We start from the raw sequence: 20,523 nt of genomic DNA on the forward strand, positions 1-20,523 counted from the left end.
TCCCAGTGATTCAGAAGTATCGGGGATCCCTGTGCAGACAAACTATAGTTGGGTTTACCGTGTTGTGTGAATGCTATCTCTTTGAAATTTTTGTAACAGATTAGCAGCACTTCCCAGGGTGAGCACGGGCAACCTGCTCTTGGCCCTCAGCAAGAAGCCTCCCTCACCCTCCAGAACTCATTTCCACAGTTTCTAATTTTGTGTGTCCTAGAAAACATTGGAGGTGGATAAATTAAGAGGGGCTTGGTAACTGGGAATGTTATCAGAGTGAGTTGTGATAAGAGGAGAGTAAGAGGAGACTTGGGGGAGTGGAGGAAAGACAGTCCAGGCCCTGGACAAGGTCATTTTCAAGTTATTGACAGTAAAAAGATCTTGCAAATGTCCTTGAAAAATAAGCCACTTCTTGAAAAGCATATGCAATCAGAAAAGGAAAAGGAGAAATACAGTAGTGTAAAATGTTGCAAGGCTTTGATTCTGTGACAGAACAAAATTTGTCTTTTTAGGAATCACATTCCAGGGATGAAACTAGTAGAACAGCATGATGATTGTGGGCTGTTCATTTCCATCATAAAATTGATTAGTAAAGGCATCAAAGTCTGAAGTTTTAACCTGAATCTTATGAAATTGAAAATTTGAAATTTAAAAATTTGAAGAGACAGTGAATAGATGAATATTGCAGGTAGTGCTTGATTTACAACCATTTATTTAGTGACCATTCTAAGTTACAATGGCATTGGAAAAAGTCACTTATGACCATTTTTCATTTACAACCATTGTAGCATCTCCATAGTCATGTGATCAAAATCTGAGCACTTGCCAACTGGCTTGTATTTATGACAGTTACATTGTCCTGGAGTCATGTGATCACCATTTGTAACCTTCCCAGCTGGCTTTCAATAAGCAAAGTCAATGGGGGAAGCCAGATTCGCTTAAGAACTGCATGATTTACTTAACTGTGCTGATTCACTTAGCAACTGTTGCAAAAGGGTCATAAAGTGAGGCACAACTCATTTAACTACTTTGTTTAGCAACGGAAATTTAGGGCTCAAGTGTGGTCATAATGTCAAGGACTACCTATGCCAGTGGTGGCGAACCCATGGCAAGGGTGCCAGAGGCGGCACTCGGAGCCCTCTCTGTGGGCACACATGCCATTGCCCCAGCTTTGCCTCCCCCCGTGACGCCCTCCTCTCCAGCAGCCCCCCTGAAGGAGAGTCGCCCTCGAGTGTGGCCCACATGGAACAGCACAGCCAAGGACATGGCAGCCAGGCAGTGTAAATAAGACTCTGCCCTCACGGCCCATCATGCAGTTGATGCTGCAGGGCGCAGGCAGAGGGTGTGGCTGCCATAGCGCTGCTGGGCTGCCTGGGTGATCTGCAGCGGGCCCTAGAGGCGGTGAGTGGTCCTGTGGGCAGGCAGGGCAGGGGATGAGGCGGCAGAGCAGGGGTGGGGCAGGGGGTGGAGCAGGGGCAGGGCCAGTTTTTGGGCACTCAGTCTCTAAAAGGTTCGCCATCACTGACCTATGCATACCCTTGTGTAGCAGAATAAATTACTGGAGATATGTGCTAAGAAGGTGGTATATCACATCCTGGATTGGTCAGAAGTACTGTAATACTATGAGGTCATTATTGTGAGACTATTGAAGTCTCCTGTTGAAGAGTTGATATTTTTGTCTTCAGAGGAGAAAGAGAAAATAAATTACTTATGAAATTCCTCCTGAAAATAGTGAATTGCAATAAAAAGAAAGGATACTGCAGAAAGAATTGGAAGAAAATGTGTCCAAGAATATAATGCTTCAAACTTTTCTGAGAAATACCAAGGTGGTGTGAAAACTAAAATAAATGGTGAAAATCCTCAGTCATTGTTTTTACACTACACAGCACACTGTGGTTCCAAACTATGGAAAAAAAGTCAAAATATATTCTAGAAATATTCAGAAACTATACAAGTACGATATATTTTATTGTAGTTTTGCAAAATGGGGAATTCTTCAAGACACTGCAAAACTCCTTCTGTAGTCCATGTAAATGAAGCTCTAGAGTTGGTTTTCATTTGATAATACAAACTCAGGTTAAGGTTTTAGGTCTTACTGAATATTTGCAATTCTTTACAACATAGAATAACAGGGTTGGAAGGGACCTTGAATGTCTCTAGTCAAACCCCTTGCTAGAGCAGGAGATCCTATATTATTCCAGACAAACAGTTTTCCATTATCTTCTTGAAAACCCTCAGTGATGGAGCATCCAAACTTCTTGAGGCAAGCAAGAATTGTTCTTTGTCAGAAAATTTCTCCTTAATTCTAGGTTGGATCTCTGATAATCTTCCACCCATTACCTCTTGTCCTGCCCTCAGGTGCTTTGGAGAATAGGTTGACCCCCTCTTTTCTGTGACAGCCCCTCAAGTATTGGAAGTATTGGAAGACTGCTATTATGTCACTCCTAGTTCTTCTCTTTACTAGGCTAGACATATATAATTCCATTAACTGTTCATCATACAGTTTACTCCCCAAACACTTTATTATCTCTGTTGTTTCTTTTCTGCACTCTTTCTAGAGTCTCGGCCTCTTTTTTGTATCATGGTGATCAGAACTGGATGCAGTACTCCAAGTGTGGTCTTACCAATGCAGTATAAGGCAATATTATTATTTTACATGATCGTAATATGCAATGCAGCCTAGGCCTAGGGCTGCATTGGCTGTTTTGGCAGCTGCTGGCTCATACTTTAGTAGTTGTTCACTAGAACACCTAAATCCTTCTCACAGTCATTACTGTTGAGCCAGGTACCACCTATTTTATACCTGTGCATTTGGTTTTTCCTGCCTAAGTGTAAGGCCTTGCTTTTCTCAGTAAGGGATTGCATTCTGTTGGGTAGGACCCAATGTTCAAATCTATCAAGATCCTTCTGTATATTGAGTCTATCTTCTAAAATCATGGCTATTCTCTCCCAAGCTAGATGTAGCCTGCAGATGTTATGTGTTCTCTTCTATCCCCTCATCGATATCATTTATGAAGATGTTGAAGAGTACTGGACCTAAGACAGAACCTTGAGATCCCCCCACTGCATGATTCCCTCCATTTAGATGTAATTCCATTGAGCATTACGCACTGTGTGTGCCGGTCATCCAGTTGTGAATCCATCTGATAATGATGCTGTCTTTCCCACATTTTTCTATCTTATCAAGAAGTAGGTTGTGGACTACTTTGTCAGATGCCTTGCTGAAGTCTAAGTAAACTATGATTCACTAATTTAGTCAGTTTGTCAAAAAAGGCAATACTGTCTGGCATGATTTATTTTTAACAAACCCATGTTGATTTCTAGTAATAGTTTTGCTCATTCCTAGGTGCTCACAAATAATTTACTTGATAATCTTTTCCAGGAGTTTCCCAGGTATTGATGTCAGACTGATTGGTCTGTAGTTTCCTGGATCCATTTTTCCCCTTTTTGAAGATTGGAACTATATCAGCTCTTTTCCAATCCTCTGCTATTTCCCTGGCGTTCCCGGAGCATTGAAATATTTTGTTCAGTTGTTCCAAGATCATGCCTGCCAGCTCCTTCAGAATTTGAAACATTTAGAATAGATAGGTATTCTCTTACCATTTTCTTGCCTATTTTGATTTGTATTTCCCCCCCACTCTCTCTCTCTCCCTCCCTCTTCATATTTTTGAACCACACATCTCCCTCAGAAAGGCACCTTTCATCTAGGTAACATAGACTGTGGTCTAGGGATCCTAAGCTCTCTTGATCGTACTATCCTTTAAGCCAGGGGTTTACTTCTAAAATCTGTTCCCTCATTGGATATTGACCTTCGGTGGGAAGTACAGATGAAAACACCACTTGTGTTCCCAACACTTTGACTTTCATGCCTAGCTGTTTATAGTTTCTTGATACTGTTTTCAGGCCCTTTATCATTTATCCACACATGAAAGAGGAAAAAGGGATGATAATTTGTGGGCTTCATTATTTTAGTAAGTCTTTCGGTCACCAGTATATGCCTTTTTTTTTCCTTGGGAAAGTCTGGTCTACTTTTCTTTCGGTTTTAATTCTGTTATTTTTATTGTGACATTCTAAACATCAAGAGTCACAAGATTATAGCAGGATAACAAGAAACAAACAAACATGGTTTCATATGTATCTCGTGAGAATTTTCCTAAGATATATGTAGATAAATAAATGTTTAAATATATTTCTAAATACTGTTTTCTGTAGTTCAGTAGATTTATGATTAGTGTTTTTATTATTTTATGGCTTTTGATTCTTTGTATCCTTTATTAATTTATTTACCAATATTTTTATATGCCTAAAAAGACATATCTGATTCTTTTGAAATCCTTGTATTCCATGATCCACTTGAGTGAAATAAAGTTATAGTAAGAATAATGTCATTTTGATGGCAGAAATAAGTGTAGCTTTTTACAGATTGTGTCTTTTTATTTCTGCTGTAATGGATAATCTATGTGTAGGGTATAGTTGTCATCTGCTTTTGCCAGGTTCTAACAAAAATGCATGCTGGATCAATCTAAAGACCTGTTTAATCCAATATTCTATTTCCACAACAGCCAGTCAGATACCAATGGAAAATCTATTAAGATATGAATATTATAACACCTTCCTACTCAAATACAATAGACACTAATATATATTGCTTGTGATAGTGAAGATAATATATAGCCCTTTTATCATTCATAAATTTGTTTACTCTCATTTTGAATCTGTCCATTTCTAATAAATACATTGCCAGTGAATGATATAATACACTAATCAAAACAATAGTAAATTATAGTACGATATACAGGTCTGATATACCCATACCCATTTGCCATTGTTAGGATAAGGAAAATGGGGACTTCCAGAAAGAAATGCAGGTCCAGCAAAGAGCCAGTTTGGTGTAGTGCAGCGGTTCTCAACCTGTGGGTCGCGACCCCATTTGGGGTCGATCGACCATTTCACGGGGGTCGCCAAACAACGCGATCCGCCATTTTTTTTGTCAGCCCGCGCAGGGGGCCGCGCCGCGCATGCACGCCACACGGGGCGGCACATGGGGTGGCACCACGCATACGCGCCGTGCAGGGGGTGGCGCCGCACCTGCGTGCCGCACCGTGCATGCGTGCCGCGCCGGGGGTGCCGCCGCGCATGCGCGCTGCCTACTTATGTCCGGGGTCGCCGTATAAAAAGGTTGAGAACCACTGGTGTAGTGGTTAAGGCACCATGCTAGAAACTAGAAGACTGTGAGCTTTAGTCCCACCTGATTTTGGGCCAGTTACACTCTCTCAGCCCAATATGGGGAAAATAGAAAATAGGAGGAGAAAGAAGCATTAGGTATGTTAGCCACCTTGAGTTATTAATCAAAATAATGTGATAAATAAATAAAAAATAATTAAATAAATGACCTTTCATGCTCATAACAGGAGAGTTAAAGTGAGAAACTGATTCTGTGTCACCATCAAAATTTCTTGCACAGAATCCCAAATTAGGAATTTTGGAGTTAAAAGATTGATCATATCTTTGTCATGGTTATTTCTGCAGAAACGATAGTGAATATAGAAAGTTTATCATGATTGTACTATAGTACTATGTTGCATGTAATTGAATTTGTTATCTTGGAAGCCAGGTAACTTGCCCATGTGTGTATGTGTGTACGCACGCACTCACATTTCCTAAAATTAACCAAAATCTATTTTATTGATAAAATAAAATTTCCCTCACATTTATTAAGCAATTATGAATCTTTATATGTCATCTGCTCAGGTAGTTGCTGTTTAGGTGAAGCATCACCATGCCGTGCATATTTTCCTGATTCAGTCTCTAGGTGGCACATTGGGGCTTTCTGCCCTGTTTATAGAAAGCTGCTGACTATAGCAGGGACATTTTGAATATGCCAAAGCTCCTATAAGGAGTGGAGTACCCTGCAGCAAAAAGGTATGAATGAAATATTAAGAAAAGTCAATTCCAAAGTGAATCAGAAATGAAAACCTCACTAGAGTAGTCCAGTAGTGTTTGGTGGTCTATTCCCTGATTAATTTTTATTGTTGATGATACATCCAAAGCTTTTGACAAGTTTAGGAATTCATTCTGGAGCACATAATGTGGATTATTTAACGACATACATTTTTCATTTTAAAGAAGTTTTACTACAAAACTAATGCAAATTTGACCACATAGTCATGGAGCTACTGAAAGGGGCGTTGTCTTACCTGAACACCTTTTCTCAGCAGGATGGTATAGAATCCACTGATTGGGTAATTTAAGCCTTCCTGCTCAGACTAAGACAAAGCTTTGCCATGCCTCCCTCTGGGTGTGACTTCCCCAGTTTTGTCGAGGCGAAGTATCCAGACGCAAGGCTCCAAATGAAAAATAAAAGACACATGCCTAGACTAATGACAAACAGGGTGTGTGTGGATTCTACACCATCCTGCTGAGAAAAGGCGTTCAGGTAAGACAACGCCCCTTTCTCCAGCAGAATGGGGTAGAATCCACTGATTGGGACATACCAAAGCCGCTCATGTCCCTGTAGAGAGGGAAGTCTAGGCTTGTATCCCCTGAGAAGTAACAACCTGCTGTAGAACTCGCCTACCAAAGGCAGCCTCTGCTGCTGCAAACTGATCAATCCTATAATGTTTAATGAAGGAAGAGGGAGAGGACCATGTCGCTGCCCTACAAATATTTTCAAGTGCAGCCTGGGTAGACCAGGCTGCTGAGGCTGCTGCACTGCGCGTAGAGTGAGCTGTGATGTGTGAAGGGACTGGAAGGGACTGAGAAATGTAAGCCCTGGAAGTACAAGCCCTAATCCATCGTCCAATGGTGGAAGAAGAGACCTTCCTACTCATTGCAGAAGGCTGAAAAGACACGAATAAAGCCTCTGATTTTCTGAAGGCCAAAGTCCTTTTAATGTAATGGTGCAGAGCTCTGCGCACGTCCAACGTATGCCACCGTCTTTCCAGATGATGGGAGGGATTAGGACAGAAGTTAGGAAGGACCAGGTCCTGGGATTGATGGAATCCTGTATTAACCTTTGGGATAAATGCAGGATCCAACCTGAGAACCACCCTGTCCTCATGGAATGTGCATAGGTCCTCTCTGACCGATAGTGCGGCCAATTCTGAGATCCTCCTGGCCGACGTAATGGCCACTAGAAAGGCCACCTTCAAGGTGAGAAAATGCAGGGAGCAAGCGCTCAGAGGTTCAAACGGAGGAGAAGTTAAAGTCTGCAACACCTTGGACAAATCCCAGGACAGATAACAATGAACCGTAGGTGGCCCAGCATTAACCGCGCCCTTGAGAAAGGCACTAACCGCTGGGTGTTGAGACAGGGACGCTTGTTTGTCACAGGTGAGAACTGTCAACAATGCCGCTATCTGCCTGTGTATAGTGCTGGTTGACAGCCCTCTATTTAACCCCTCAAGTAAATCTAATATATCCAGGAGAGTGACAGTAAGCGGCGAGAGCCGCTGCCTGTTACACCAAGAACAGAAGTTTCTCCAAGTGGCATCGTAGATCCTGTTGGTCGAGGGACGCTGTGAGGCTTGGATCACTGAGATCACCCTGGAGGAATAAGATTGTCTAGTCAGACTCTCCCGTTCAAGTGCCAAGCGGCTAGTTGAAGCCACTGTGGATCCGGATGTTGAAGGTTCCCCTGGCTGAGAGCTACTCGGTCCGGGGGGATCCTCCACGATGGCGAGAGCGAAAGGTCCACCAGGCCGGCAAACCACGGGCATCTTGGCCAGTATGGAGCAATTAAGACTAGCTCTGCCTGTTCTTGGAGGAGCTTGCGTATAGTCGCTTGCAGTAATGGAAGAGGAGGGAAGGCATAAAGTACGGCCTGCGGCCATCTGCTCCTGAGTGCGTCCGTTCCCTCCACCCCCCTTGTTGGGAACCTGGAAAAGAACCTGGGGAGCTGTGTATTGTTCGGGGAGGCGAAGAGATCTAGGATTGGATGGCCGAACCTGTGCGATATCTCCCTGAACAGGTTTGAGTCCAGTTTCCACTCTGAGTGTTCCACTGTGGTCCGGCTCAGGGAGTCTGCCTGTTGATTTGCCTCTCCCGAGATGTGTTCCGCTTTGATGGAGCTTAGAGTGGACTCTGCCCAAAGCCCTATGGCCAGGGCTTCCTGCATGAGTGGCCAAGAGTGGGTTGTTTGTTTACGTGAGCCTTGGCCACAATGTTGTCTGTCAGGATCAACACGTGTTTCTCTGACACAAGGGAGGAGAACCTTTGGAGAGCCAGGTGGATGGCCCTGAGCTCCAGCCAATTTATGTTGTGAGCCAGGTCTGACCTGGACCACTGACCCTGGGCTAAGTGGCTCTGAAGATGTGCCCCCCAATCGAACAGACTGGTGTCTGTGGTCAGGGTGATCCTGAGTGGTTCCTTGAAAAGGGTGCCTTTGTTCAAGGCGGACGAGGTCCACAATATAAGTGAAGACAGGGTGTGATGGGGAACCCTGACTTTTCTGTTGGAGGCACTGATGTTGCGTCTCTGAAAGGGAAGGAGGAACCATTAGAGGTTCCTGGAGTGGAGCCTGGCCCACGGAACGATGCCCATGCAAGAGACCATCTTCCCCAGGAGTTGGGATAGTTGTACCAGTGGTACCCTCTTTTCCCTCCGGATCTGCTGGGCCAGCTTTCGAATACTGACCTGACGCTCCTGAGAGAGATAGACCATGCATAGACTTGAATCTATCAGTGCTCCCAGATGGAGCAGATGTCTTATGGGTGTTGTGTGACTCTTTTTGAAGTTCACGGAGAACCTGTGATCCTGAAGTGTTTGGATTGTGACTGCCAGGTCCGACTGGGCTGACTGGAAGGATCTGGATTGTACTAGTATATCGTCCAGATAGCACTGTACGTGCACAGGCCTCATCCTTAGATGAGCCGCCAGTACGGCCAAGATCTTTGTGAAGACCCTCGGGGCCGAAGAGAGCCCGAAAGGGAGGGCCCGATACTGGTAATGCCGCTGAGTGTAACAGAACCGCAGGAACCTGCGGTGCTCTTGGAGGATCGGAATGTGGAGTAAGCCTCCGTCAGGTCGATAGAGGAAAGAAAGTCCCCTTTCCTGATGCTTGCCAAGATGGACTTTAGGGTCTGCATCTTGAACCTCCTGTAAGTTAGGAAGCAATTTAGACCCTTTAGGTCCAGTATTGCCCTCCATTCTCCTGAAGCCTTGAGAACTACGAACAGGATGGAGTAGAACCCCTCTCCTATCTGGTCCTGAGGTACCCTTTCTATGGCCAATGTCTAGTAAGTGTGTGATGGCTGTCGTGACTGGTTGTACTTTTGATGTATTGTTTGAAACCGGGCACCATATGAAACGATCTGGGGGGAAGATTGAAATTCTAGGGAGAAGCCCTGTCTTATGGTCTCCCTGACCCAAGCATCCGTGGTTGTGCCCTCCCAGATGTCGTAAAACAGTGCCAGTTGACCCCCAATGGGGTAGTCCTCCTTGGTGTCACTTGGACCGCCTGTATGGATGACTGCCCGAGCCTCTGAAGGGACGTTTGGTCTGGGACTGACCCCTGGCTCCACTAATCTGGCGGTCCTGTTGCTGATCCTGTCTGGAAGAATAGGATCGTGACCCTCTGGGCCAATCCCAGGACTGCCCTGCCTGAAAGGGCTGCCTCCATTCCCAAGTACCACTGGGACGGAATGGTGGTCTACGGTAATCTTGTTGAGGTCGCCTGTCTGCTTTTTTGGATGGGTGAGCCATTACTTTGCGCTTGTCCTTGCCTTCAATGACATGTTCCAGAACTGCACCAAATAAATGCGTTCCACTATACCTGGAAGTTGACAGGCGCCACCTTGACTTTAAGTCAGTTCGCCACTGCTTCAACCAGAGCAGCCTACGGGATGCCACTGTGGCAGCGATAGATCTGGCTGAACACCTGGCCGAATGAAGGGATGCATCCGCAATGTACTCGGATGCTGCCACAATCTTGCCTAGTGTCTGGTGCGCCCTGACCTGGTCCGGCGGAATGAGCTCCTGGAGATCCTGGAGCCACATTATCGCTGAACGTGCAAAGGAGGATGAAGTTGCTTCCCTTATGGCCCAAGCTGAAGATTGATGAGCTCTGCGAAGTGAGAACTCGAACTTTTTGTCCTCTGCCTTCAAGAACTCAGCCATGTCCCCAGGAATGGCGGTATGGGAGAACAGAGATGTCAGAGGAATGTCCACAGTCGGAACTTCTAGTAGAGAAGCAAAGGAAGAAGCGACATTGTAAAGTTTCTTGTTCAAACTACTCGGGGAAGGAGTGGTGGCTAAGGATGACCATTGCTTTTCCACTGTAGTCCTGAAGACTAATGGACATGGAATCTGTGGGTCCTCCTTGACCTTTTCTGCAAACAGGGGGTTGGCCTCCTGGTTAGTGGAGGTAGATGGTGTCTCCTCCTGGGCCGAAGTAAGTTTTACCGTGGCGATAGCCTTTAGGAGGAGAGACCGAAATATGGAAGGATCGAAGAGACCCGATGAGGTTGCCTGCTCAGATGTCGGGGCCTCATCCTCAGACAATGGAGTGTCTGCTACCTCTAATTCTATTGATCCCTCCTCGCCTAATTGTGAGGAGGTCTCTGAGACATCAGAACCAGGTATCGTGTCATGTTCCTCCCATAGATGTGGGAGGAGGGGAATGTGACTGCACCTGGCTACTCCCAATGGATGCCATAAACTGTTTGAAGGCGTGATGTATGAAAGCCTGGAATTGGCTCTGGGACCACATCTCCCTTTGTTCCCTAGAGCTGGCCCCAACCTCCGTTGAGGCACGCCTGCTCTCTGGTGTTTGATGCGAAGATGAAGAAGAGGAGCAAGGAGGACCAACCTGCTCAGTTTCCCCTTGAGGAGACCAACACCGTGGGGCATCCTGTGAGGATTCAAATTGAGGCTCTAACGAAGGAATGTCCAGTGGGGCGTGGAAAACCAATTCAGTCCCACTGGACCTGAGCCTTTGTGTCTTGGAGAATTCTCTCTCCAGTGCTAGGTGTCTCCTCGAGGCCTTTCGCTCGGCTGTTTTGGAAGTTTCTTTTACAGACAAATGTTTGGTTTTAGCTTATTTCTTCCCCCCCCCCCACTTCCAATTCCTCCGATCTGCGTTTTGATTGTGCGGGGGGGACACTGGTCTGAGTTGCCTGGGGCGAGGAGCTGTCTGCCATTGCAATCTAGATACTCCTGGACAGTTGTACCTAGAAATGGGGGGAACCCAAACACGCAGATCAAACAGTCAGAGATGGAAAGCCGATCCTCGCTCTGAACAGTTAGCAATGGCAAGAACAGCCAGACAGTTTTCTAATACTGCCTGCTCAGGCCCTGTGATTAAAGGCCACTGACTATCTGAAACAGGTGGTCAAGAAATTATCTCTTTGCTCTTCTTTCCTAGGTCCTAAAGACCAGATATCAACACCATAACCTGCTTAAAGGCAGGCAAAGTCCCGAGATTTTGGGCTAGCACCCACGAGTTCCACCACACTTGCTGTGGATATGAGAGAATTACCTTCCCCCCTGAACAGGCCTGACTTGCAGACCAAGACACTCAGGCAATATTGATGCTGCAATAAATCAAAGTAGGCCTCTCAAAATGGCGTCCGCCACGTGGGCCTTTCAAAATAGTGGCCGCACTATGACCATGTGGTCAAAATGGCGGCCGCAAGCACTTTACAGCCTCCGAAGAAGCTACAAGTGAAAGTTTTAAAAACTTTGAGAGGGAATCAATTGCAATGCCACAAACAAACGCTAAACAAGCTAATCCCTGATTCCCCCCGTTCACAGAACACTTGCTGTTCGTAGCGCAGCCTCCGTTGTGATCCGGTTGCGGCTGCAGGCAGAAAAAACTCCCTTGAAGCTTCGACGCGCGATGGAAAAGCACCGGAGGCCGCTCCGAAGAAACGCCGATCCCCGCTGCCCAGCTGATCGGCGGAATCGCAGAGAGCCTCAGTTTGTCGGAATGGGAGCCCCCACCTGATCGAAGTCTGCCGCCTCCCACTCCGAGCCCCAAGGGGCTGCAGAGGTGCAAGGACAGAGTCCTTATCCCTCAAACAATCCTAATCAATTAAATGAATTTGGGAGTGAAGTTCAAATTTAGTCCAATTAAATCTAATTAATTCTGATTCAAATCTAGCCTAGCTAAAGAGCCTTGAATAAAGCATCTTGCTGAGCTCAAGACTAAGACAAAACTGGGGAAGTCACACCCAGAGGGAGGCGTGGCAAAGCTTTGTCTTAGTCTGAGCAGGAAGGCTTAAATTACCCAATCAGTGGATTCTACACCCATTCTGCTAGAGAAACAGTTGTACGTAAGTATGAAAAATTGTTATAAGTCACTTTTTTCAGTGCTATTGTAACTTTGAGAGGTCACTAAACAAATGGTTGTAAATGAGGACTACCTGTACTGGGAATTCACCTAGAATAATTATGTTATCCATAGGGAACTAATGTGTACATATATGGGGGTCGGCTGGCAAGGGGACTCTAACTCCCATCTAAATTTTCTTCTACCTGAGTCATTAATAAAAATTAATCTAGGCATCTGAGTCATTAATGAAAGCATGTTATTAAACATCAAGATTGGTCTGTACAACCTGCTCAGTTGCTTTCTAGTTAGGCTATAATTTCCGAAAGCAGAACAAGGAGTTATATTGTGGTTAGGAAATAGCACATTTAACCTCAATTTTTTTTTTTTATTGAAAAAATTTTAAAAACTTTTACAAAGACAGAAAAAAAACAATAACAACAACAACAACAAAACAAAAAAAAACAAAACAATCCAACCCTCCCCCAACCCCTCCCAAACCACACCCTCCCTCCCCCCCGGAGCTTCCCAGCGCAGAATATAGGCTTAATTAAAAAAAATTAACAAAATTATAAGATAATTAAGAATAAAATATATATGAAAAAAGAATTATAAACCTTAAAAAGAGAAAGTATTTAAAAAAGAAAAACAAAGAAAAGAAAAAGTAGAGTTTTTATACAAATTATGAAAAAGCTAAATGATATTTTTTCATACCCAGTTTAAATTGTATGAAATTTACCCATTTTTCCCATACAGCAAAAAATTTCTCTTGCGTTTGCTCTTTTAGGAAAGCCGAAATCTTTGCCATTTCCGCCAAGTAAGATACTTTAAAAAACCACTCTTGCAAAGTAGGCAAAGATTTCTTCTTCCAGTATTGACCTACTAACTGCCTTGCGGCTGTAATCAAATTCAACATCAATATAACCTCCTTAGCATCATAATCAGTAACAATACCAAGCAAAAACAATTGTGGAGTAAATTTTACCCTCTTTCTAAAAATGCTCTGAATATTCCACCATATCTTAATCCAAAAAGCTTTTATATTTTTACACGACCACCAAATATGATAATAAGTGGCATCCAGGCAGCCACATCTAGAAACAGATAAAATAACCCCCAGATATTTTATCTTATCAACAATTTCAAAACCAGTCAAATTAGCCAAAATCTGTTTATCACAAGTAGTCATATTTTTAGATAATATTTTAGTCTTATTATTATTAATTTTGAAACCCGAAACTAATCCATATTGATATATCAGCTGTAATAACTTCACTACAGAATAAGTAGGTTGAGACAAAGTAACCACCAAGTCACCTGCAAAAGCTCTTAACTTATATTCTTTTTTGTTAACTTCTATTCCTCTTATTTCCTGCGACTCTCGGATTTTAATCAACAAAATTTCCAATGTTAAAACAAACAGCAACGGTGACAAAGGACATCCCTGTCTAGTACCTTTTTCTATTGTAAAAACCTCTGACAAACCCCCATTAACAATAAGTTGTGCTGTTTGTTTTTGATATATAGCAGTAAGAGCTTGTAATATTTTTTCTCCAAAATTCATCTCCTCAATTGCTCTTAACATAAAATGCCAGTTCAATTGATCAAAAGCTTTTTCAGCATCTAAAAATATCAGCCCTGCAGGGACTTGGTTGTTCTTATCTAAATATTCTAATATATTAATAATTTGTCTAACATTATTTTTCATGTACCTGCCAGTTATAAAACCCGATTGGACCTTATGTATAAGCTGATGCACAACCGTCATAAGCCTATTAGCTAAAATTTTTGCAAAAATCTTATAGTCTACATTTAAAAGAGATATAGGTCTATAATTCTTTGGTAAAGTAAGATCTTGATCCTCTTTTGGGATCAAGGATATGAAAGCACTGCACCATGACAGAGGAATCTCTGAACCCTGCAATATGTTATTAAAAAGCTCACCTAAAGGTTGAGTCATCTCTTCTACTAAAGTTTTATAATAAATAGGTGTCAAACCATCCGTACCTGGCGCTTTACCTAATTTTAATTGCTTAATAACTGTCACAATTTCCTCATTAGTAATTGGACCATTAATTTCTTGCTTCTGATCTTCTGTCAATTTAGGAAAGTTAGCCTCCCTTAAATATTTATTTATATCTAAAATTTGTACATTAGTAGTCTTATATAATTTTTGATAATAATCTAAAAAAGATTTCTTAATCAATTCCTTCTGATACACTAATTTACCATTATAATTTATTTTATCTATTGTTCTCTGTCTCTGTTTCTTTCTTAATTGATAGGCCAACCATCTCCCTGGTTTATTGGCATTACAAAATGTATTTTGTTTCATAAACAAAAAATTAGTTGCAGATTGATCAGCCATCAACATGTTAAATTGTGTTCTTAAGAACTTTATAGATTCCTTAACCTTTTCATCTGAAGGATTTAAAATCAAAAACTTTTCTTTTGATTTAATCTCATCTTCCAATTCCTTACGCTTCTGCTTTTGTCTATGAACATTGTTCATTTTTATCAAAATCCCATGCATAAAAGCTTTACCTGCATCCCATACCATTGATGTTGATGTCCCCTTATACATATTCAAAACAAAATAATAGTTGTATTCATTTAAGTCCATATTTTCTTTCCAGGAACAAAAAAGTAGAGAACAAAAGAACAAAGTACTTTCAGAACACCATCTTACTTTCACTCTCCGTGCCGACAAAAAAAAAACAAGGGAAAAGAATCAAAGTCAACTAGAAAAAAATTAAATAAAATACTAAACTAAGAAAAAAAATCCTTTAAACTACTCTGTCCGCTTTAAATATTACTCACCAGGACACTTTAAACGCGGAGATGGTAGCGGCGTTTCCTTTTGTCTCCGAAGAGACAAAAACAGCTGGGAGGCGGAGAAAGCAGGAACTCCGAGGGAACGCTCCTTCTGCCCCCTCAAAAGAAAAATCCAGAGGGGGCTAAGAGGTTCTACCTCTATTCTGGCAATCCTCGGAAGGGGATTCCGAGCTGCGGGCCAGCTGGTGTTCGCTGCGCTCCGCAGATCTGACGCCGTCCCAGGAGGACGGCTACAAAGTAGCCGCCATCAACGTCGCTCCCCAGCGGAAGCTCCACATTTAACCTCAATTTTTAATCAACAGTTGTCATAGATTTTTGCTCACCAAACCATTGAGTTAATAATTGGAGTTAGTTGGAATTTTATTTGTCTGAAAGTGAACTTTATGTATGTTAAGAGGAAGTTAAAAAAAAGATGTATTAGAATGTTTTGATTTTAGACTTTTAAAGAAAAAATTAGTGTTTTAAAATGGATGAAAAAAAGTATTTTTCCCTTTAAGATTAAAAAATCTGAAAGAATACAGTGAATTTTGTTAATATAAATGATAGTTTATAAATATTAAGTGCAAATAGAAATACATACTATTTCCACAGCAAGAAAGATAAAGCAGAAATGGTTAAATTGATTGTTTTATTCAAAGGTGAGAATATATTTAATTATGCTTTTTATTTGGATATCACTTCTGGATTTTGTGTTTGTGATGAAAAAAAATGAAACTTTGATTTTGGTTTTGCTGATAAGATAGATTTTTTGTTATAGAAATGGCTAGTTATACATTAATGTGTAAAAGTAAAAAGTTGAGACTGTAATGTTATGTTGTACTGTGCTAAAAAAAGAGTCCAAAGTCAATGCTTTTTTTTTCTTTCTTCTCTTGCACCTCATATTTTCTTTCCCCCCTATTTTTCCTTCCCTTAATTTCCTATTTTTATTTTTCTTTGTATTTTTTACATTGATAAAACAATAGAAGTCAGGAGTAAAAAAATGTTATTGAAACATTTTATATTGGCAGATGTGATGGAATGTAGTCAGAAAGCGAATTCCCAGGAGGGACGGTGTATTCCACAGAAGAGGCAACTCAGTCCAGATACTATGTGTGAATGAAAGAGGGTAAAGTCTGCTCTTCCCTAATACAGGTAGTCCTCAACTCTAACAGTTCATTTAGTGACTGCTTGAAGATACAACGGCACTGAAAAAAATGACTTATGACCAGTTTTCACACAACCATCGTAGCGTCCCCATGGTCACATGATCAAATTTCAGACTCTTGACAATTGACTCATATTGATGACGATTGCAGTATCCTAGGATCATGTGGTAACTTTTTGCAACCTTCTGACAGCCAGATTCACTTAACAAGTCTGTTACTAACTTAACAACTGCAGCAACTCACTTAACAACGGTGGCAAGAAAGGTGGTAAAATGGGGCAAAATTCATTTAACAACTATCTCACTTAGCAACAGAAATTTTGCTCAATTATGGTTGTAAGTTGAGGACTACTTATAGTTCACAGTATATTGTAGGTACAGTTAATGGAGTACTCAATCTGGAAAGATTTTGTTACAGGTATGAAACAATAAAGTACACAGCTTGGAAGAATCAGTCTGTGTTATTCTTGGTTTGGGGCCTGACAACTTTTCTACCATAAAACCTATTATTGGAATTTTCTGGATTCTTGTCCACCATTTAATTGGTTCCAGGTTAGCTTGATGAGAGAAGCCTGACGATTGCTTCAGAAGTGAAGAATCAGTCACAATTCTCGTTTCCATTACCTACTCTTCTTCATGTAATTTTAATTTATAATTATTGTGTGAAAAAAGAAGACAGCATAACTTAACCCTAATCAAAATAATTGAAGGAGAATTACAGTGGTCATCTTTGTGAGTAAATGACTATTCTTTGTACTATTGTACATGAAAAATAAAAGAGCATTATTTATAGAGAAACATGGCTGTTATATCTTCTCTAGGTTATTAACCAACCTGAAAAATACAAAATATGTTTACAAGAGGAAATCAGAGTTGTCTCTCTTTGAGATACACCAATTTCTTTTATTCTTTTATTGGAATCATCTAGTCATCTGGATCAGCGATCCCCAACCTTTTGAGCACCAGGGACTGGTTCAGTGGAGAAAGGTTTTTCCACGGACCGGAGAGTGCATGGTGTTGTGTGCTGTCTGCATCCCACAAATGGCGCTTTGCTTGTTTGTGCGGCCTGTTGCTGACATGCCGCAGCCTGATCCATAGACTGGGGGTTGGGGACCCCTGATCTGGATGATTACAAAACTGATCTGGATGATTACAAATCTGGATGATTACAAAACTGAAACCAGTTTTTAAAAGTTTAAAAACTTTTAAAAATTTTCAATTAAAAAAACAAACAAACAAACAAACAAAAAACTGAAACCAGTTTATGGTCCAATCAGTGGGGTTTTTAATACAATCTTCCCCAATCTTACATTTCTAACATCCCTCCAAAGCATGAAACTACAACTCTCTGAGTTCAAACAATTCCTTTTATTTTGCTTTCTGAATCTGTATGAGGTATAGACAAGCATCCACATTACCAAACCTGTTGTCTAGGTAGCAGAAAGACCAAATCAACTAATGTTTGTGTGGGTACACCACTTTTTATTTATTAATTTGTTTATTTTAAATTTTCTTCAAAGTCAGATGGCATGCATTAAATGGGATGTCTGCAAACATCCCAAAATTAATTGAGCTTCCCTCCTCTTGATATTACAGCTATTATCAGAACTCCTGTGGAATTCCATGCCACACAAGTCAAAAGTCCAGACAGCTCTCAACACAGAAGAGTTAGCTGCTTATCTCAGCATCTGCAGAACGCCCTGTAAGAACAGTCAGATCTGAGTTCCAAAAATGTGGTCAGTCTGGGGAGAGTTGCAAATACAGTTCTCTGTATTTTTTGCTGCCTTCTAATGGTTATCCGGATTTGTTCAGTCCAGACTGGAGCCTACACCTTCCAAGACTGGGCAAGTAACTGAATTTCAACATGCTTAACTAAATGACAGCAGCTTTTTGAAACATCTGTAAAGAAACTGACAAGCCTTCAAAAGGAACAGAAATCCCTGTAATCTCTGGATAAATAAAACCTGCACCTGTCTTTGGATAAATAAATCCTCTACATGAGAAATATATTGGAAGACGTCAATACAAACTCCAGTATAACAATGCTCCCATAAAAAATAAGAAGCATTCCTAGATCCCTGTGCTGAAATAGAAAGCTAAGCCTAGATACTGATCCAAGTTATTTTAACCAAATGATTTTAACTGTATATACTGTTTTACTGTTGTTTTATATTATGCATTTTTAAATTGTTCTAAGGCGTTGAATGTTTATACAACAGAAAGGTGAAATATACATTTAATAGTAAATTAAAATAAGGGAAATGAAGAAATGTTTCTAGATGAAATTCTAAACTGACTGCTAATATACCCAATCTTCAAACCTGAATGTATGGCTCTTTACAGCCATCAATACTGAACAAAGCGCCACTTTAGAAAGGCACAACATTTCAGATATGAATTGTTTTTAAAGTATATTAGAGTTGAGAACTTGGCAACTGCAGATTTCTTGTATGCTTTCTTCCCAGATGACAATTTCTCAAGCTGTTTTTGCCTGGTTTAAAGAAGCCTTTGAAAAATCTGTCTGAAAAAGGGAAATAATTAGCAGAAAGCTCTTTCAAGAACTAAACAAGTGTGTGTTGTGCAATGCATCAGAGCCTAAACTATGAGTGTATGTTGATAGACTTGTGCTGACCTCTTGATTACTTCAGATCTAATCAAGGCTGCCAAGATCTATGACACATCCAGACCTTTTTAATGTAGATCAGCAACATTGCTTTCTACTTATTCCTCCTTGTAGGAATGCAAAGAGAACAAAGACAAGTGTTATTCTAACTACCCTTGCTATAGTATCACCTAAGAGAGATACCCAGCAAATCCATCAAAATAGTTCTTCCATTCATCAAAATAGGTCTTCAATAGATCATGTTCTTTTTAGGCTTTAAAGAAAAATCTAAATCATTACATTTTCACAAGAAAACTCATGTTCAGAAATCCCACACAGTATATTCTGCTCTGTGACTTGAATTCAGAATGGAGCTAAAACAAATGTTTTCTATTCAATCCTCTCCCCCTTGAACCAAATGATGAGTTTCATCCTATGAACTTCCATTTTAGTTATCCTATTCTTGAAGATCTTCTGCCATCCGAAAATAGGCAAGAATCCCATGGGCTTTAAATATTTTGGAATGACTATATGGGATGACTATATGCAAGCAGCTTGATGAAAACCACATTTTTTCCTATTGTGCCAGCCATGCCGTTTTCACTCTCCAAATTATGGACAGATTGTCCTGGAGAATATCTATGTGGTCAATCAGAGTTGACTGCAATGTGATGGCACATAAACAGTCAATCAATTGGATTAGATTATTCAGTGAAATGTAGCTCATTTAAAGGTAGTTTCTTTTCCCATTCCTTAAATGTTGTATCTTTGGAAACAGTTTTTCTCCAGTGTGTCTTTTGTAAACTATTTTATCTTTTATTGTTGACAATTCTGCTAAAAAGTTGTTTTTACTAATGTAGAATTTCTATAAAATATGTGGCTTTTCTCTCACTATGAGGCTTCTTAATATCTAATCAAAAAGCAAGTGTCATTCTTCATCTTTATAAGTATTGTGTATATTTTGAAATAAGAGTCAACACAAGCAGATAATTTGGACATTATTTATTTCATTGGGAACTGTGTATATGAAAGATAATTAATTTTCATTGTTTTCCTATTTTCCCTCCCTTTTTATATATCAGCAGCTTATAACAATATTATATACAAGGAATATATGTCTTAAAGTGTCCTTGAGATAGCATTTTTTCCTTGTATTTCATATTACATATTCTCTAAGTACTTCCTGCTGGTAAATTCATTATAGAAGTGCTCCATATATGAGTGTAAGTTTTGCACTATTAATGTATATAATGAATATAAATAGCATCCTATTTTGCAAAGGAGAATGGTTTCAATGTTTACTACTAAAGAGATTTTGAACAAAGTTATGTGGAATTTCTTTTTCTGAGAAGTTCAGAGTATTTCAAATGCTCCCTTTCCCATTCTGTTAACGTAAAACTAGGATTTTAACAGTAAAGCAATATTTTCTATCTGGTTTGCCAAAATGAGCTCATGCTTGGAAATCTCTTTCATACCACCAATTCCTGCTGAAGGATCTGACTCCAGACAGCAGGAACCTTGTGCTGCCTATAGGGCCTCCTTTTTATGTTTTTATTACAGCAACTCCTCCCATGACATCTCCTCTGTGATTTCTTTGTCCTTTGCTAAAACTGCTGGAAAATTCCCAATTGGTTTCTTCACCAGACATAGGCACTATGAGACCTTAGCTAATGACATCATCTT

Source organism: Crotalus tigris, unplaced genomic scaffold (genome assembly GCF_016545835.1).
Source record: "Crotalus tigris isolate CLP2741 ecotype Arizona unplaced genomic scaffold, ASM1654583v1 scf7180000024434.1680833, whole genome shotgun sequence".
Taxonomy (NCBI): Eukaryota; Metazoa; Chordata; class Lepidosauria; order Squamata; family Viperidae; genus Crotalus; species Crotalus tigris.